Source organism: Eublepharis macularius, chromosome 15 (assembly GCF_028583425.1).
Source record: "Eublepharis macularius isolate TG4126 chromosome 15, MPM_Emac_v1.0, whole genome shotgun sequence".
Classification (NCBI taxonomy): domain Eukaryota; kingdom Metazoa; phylum Chordata; class Lepidosauria; order Squamata; family Eublepharidae; genus Eublepharis; species Eublepharis macularius.
Window position 1 is genome coordinate 15,592,797 of NC_072804.1, and position 3,592 is coordinate 15,596,388.

Sequence of the window (3,592 nt, forward strand, 5' to 3'; positions counted from 1 at the left end):
TTTTGTTGTAACAAATACTAAGTTCCAGTAAATACAAATGATAAAAAAACCTCATGCTATTTTTTCTATGATTGAATGCAATTTTAACCACATGGAGCCACATTTATATCACCATGGAACAAATTCAGGGTCATCCTATGAAGGTATTTCCCCACCAAAAAAATGATTGAGTAAATTCAGCTATAGGTATTAACACAAGAATTCCTTCTGAAAGACCAGGGCATATTCTTAGGGATCCTAGCTTGGATTGAGAGTATATAACAATGAAACATCGGATCCACAAAATATAAAGTTTAATTAGTAGAGGAAACATATGCCAGGGCTTTTTTTCTGGGAAAAGCGGTGGTGGGACGCAGTGGATTGCCAGCACAGGGGGCAACTCTTGGTGGCAAAGTGTGCACACACTCCCAGGACCACACAATGACATCACTTGGGGTCAGTGGAACAAGGGGAGAGTTTTTTAAAAGTTTAAATTGCCCTCAGTGGAAATGGTCACATGGCTGGTGGCCCCACCCCCAGCCAGAGGGGAGTTTAGATTGCCCTCCATGCCGCTATAACAGCGCGAAGGGCAATCTAAACTCCCCTCTGTCTGGAGATCAGGGGGCAGGGCCACCAGTCACGTGACCATTTTCAAGAGGTGCCGGAACTCCGTTCCACCATATTCTAACTGAAAAAAAGCCCTGATTTCTGGACTCAACTTGCTTCTAAACTTTAAGTCTAAAAGTATCTTCTCTCTGACACAGACATGGGCATTGTTGATAGGGGCTGCCAGTCCACATCTGCTGCCCCCCAGCCCTATTCACCTGGACAGTAGGGGGAAAGGCACCTGGGGGATACACACACACACACACACACACACGTGCTCTTGTGCTTCCCTGTCACTCTGGAAAATGATGTCATTTTCTGGTGCAATGGGGGAGTGCAGGAGTGTGCACGCTGCCCCTCCACAGCCCCCTTTCCTCCACTTTGGGCCCTGGGGGACCTGACAAGCCTAACTGTAGATCTTTTTTTAAAATAAAAATTTATTGGTGAGTGCATACAATGTTATTCAATACACAAATTCCCCGTCTTATCTAAATTATATCAGCCCCCACCCTTCCCCCCCTCCTTACTGACTTCCAACAGCTTTCCAACCCCAAACCCCTCTTATTACTCAAATTACTCTTAACCATAATTTTTCTAAATCCTATATATATTATATCACTTATTCTAAGCATGTTCAAATTCTTCTATATCTCCAATTTTCTAATATATCAATCTACATTTCACTGTTTAAACTATCTATTTTTTAATACAATCTCCTTATTACTAATATTAGCTTAGATTAATTAATAGCTAAGTTTCCCCATTAATGGTAAAGTTACTTCTCTCTCCCCTTTATAAAGTCACATATTAATAATTCTCAAACTGCCACAATCCTCCTTTCACATCCCATTTTTTTTCTAGATATTGTTTCAATTTCTCCCAGTCTGCAATATATTCTCCTGGATCAAGATCTTTAAGTTTTCTTGTCATTTTGTCCATCTCAGCCATGTACAGCAATTTGTAAATCCAATCTTCTATAGTTGGTATTTCTTGCACTTTCCATTTCTGCGCATACAAAAGTCTTGCTGCTGTAGTCATGTAAAATAGCAATGTTCTGTACTGCCTTGGAACTTCTTCCATTCCCAAGTTCAGTAGCAACAACTCTGGGTTCTTATTTATTTGGGTTTGCAAAACCTCATTAATTATTTCTATTATATCTCCCCAGTATTGCTTAGCTACCTCACAAGTCCACCACATATGATAAAATGATCCTTCATGCTTTTTACATTTCCAGCATTTATCTGACATATTTGCATTTCCATGCGCAATCTTCTTAGGCGTTAAATACCACCTATACATCATTTTGTATACATTCTCTTTAATGTTGGTACAAGTTGAAATCTTCAAAGTATTTTTCCACATGTATTCCCATGATTCCATTGTTATTTCTTTCTTTTTTTAAAGATTTTTTAATTTTTTTATTAGCTACATTGACTAACAATACAAGTCAATTTCGGCTGCCCTGCAGGGGAAAGGAGAGTCGCTCGAGGACTTGGTGAAGAGGTCAGTTATCGAAGCCATAAAGCCCTTTGTTGACAAGCTGAATGAAACAGATCAAAGGGTGGGCTTAATTGAGAGCGAAGTGAAAACCATTAAGGAAGCAGCGGGGGGGGCAGAGAAGTCTGCCCGGGAAAATGCGTCACTCGTGAGGGCAACGAATAAAGAGTTAATGCTGGTGGAGAGCCAGCTGATCGGGCTACAAGTGGAACGAACACAGACAATTTTGCGCCTCCAGAACGTGAAAGAGGAGGAAAATGAGGATTTATGGGGTCTGGCCTCGGAACTATTGGCGACACCCGCGAAGGCAACTAAAGAAGAGGTAAAAAGCGCCATTTTGGAAGTCCGTCGGGCTTCTTCAAAATATGCAATGAAGCGTCAGCTGCCTCGCGAGATCATCGTCGATTTTTCATCTAAAAGGATTCGAGTCACTATCCTATACAACTCATACAATGCGGATCTGGACTTTCTGGGTAATAAAGTCAAGATACTGAAGGACGTCCCATTTTTAGTTCGGAAAAGAAGATTTAAGTATAAAAAGCTCGCAGCTCTTCTGAGGGAACGTGGAATAAAGTACAAATGGCTATTTCCGGAAGGTATCTGGTTCAGTTACAATGATCAAGCTTAAAAGATAACATCAGAAGATCAACTAAGGGATTTTGAGGACAAAAATCAAGAATTTCAGCAAGACACCAAGCAAGAAGAAAAGGCGAAGTCTGAAGGGGGGGGAGGGAACGAGCACTGCGGCTGCAGTTGCTCAGAGAGAATTGTGTCCGAGGCCCGGGGGGGGGGGAGGAAGACTTAATTTGAATTGTAATTTGTATTTTGCAAGGTCACCCACTCCATCAATATCATACAAAGTTTTAATTCTTTAATAATGGCAGTATGAAGGGAAAGCATTATGTGTAGTGTAGTGTTGTTATATGTTGCTGTTTTTTTTTCTTTCCTTCCCCTGCCCCCTTTCCATTGTTATTTCTTTATGAAGGTTTATTGCCCATTTCACCATCTGGACTTTGACTGTCTCGTCTTCCGTATACCATTTTAAAAGTATTTTGTATATTTTCGAAATATCTTTTTTGCCTTCTTGTAGAATCACTTCTTCTAACTCCGAGTTTTTTAGTCTTATTCCTCCCTTTAGACAGTCCGAGTTGTAAAGATCCCTAATTTGCCTATATTGAAACCATCCATAGTGAGGAGATAACTCTTCTTGTGTCTTTATTTTTGGTATTCTATGTTCTATCGACATTATCTCTTTATAAGTTAAACATTGTTGTTCATTATAAACAGTTCTCGGATCTATTACTTCGTATGGTACCACCCATGAAGGGATACCACTTTCCATGTAATTCTTATATTTCTTCCAGATTGTGAAAAGGCTTCTTCTGATATAGTGATGCAAAAACATAGAGTCCGCTTTAACTTTATCATACCACAAATAGGCATGCTATCCAAACAACTTTTTGTGTCCCTCCAAAGTCAGCAGTCTATGGTCTTTTAACGTTATCCAATC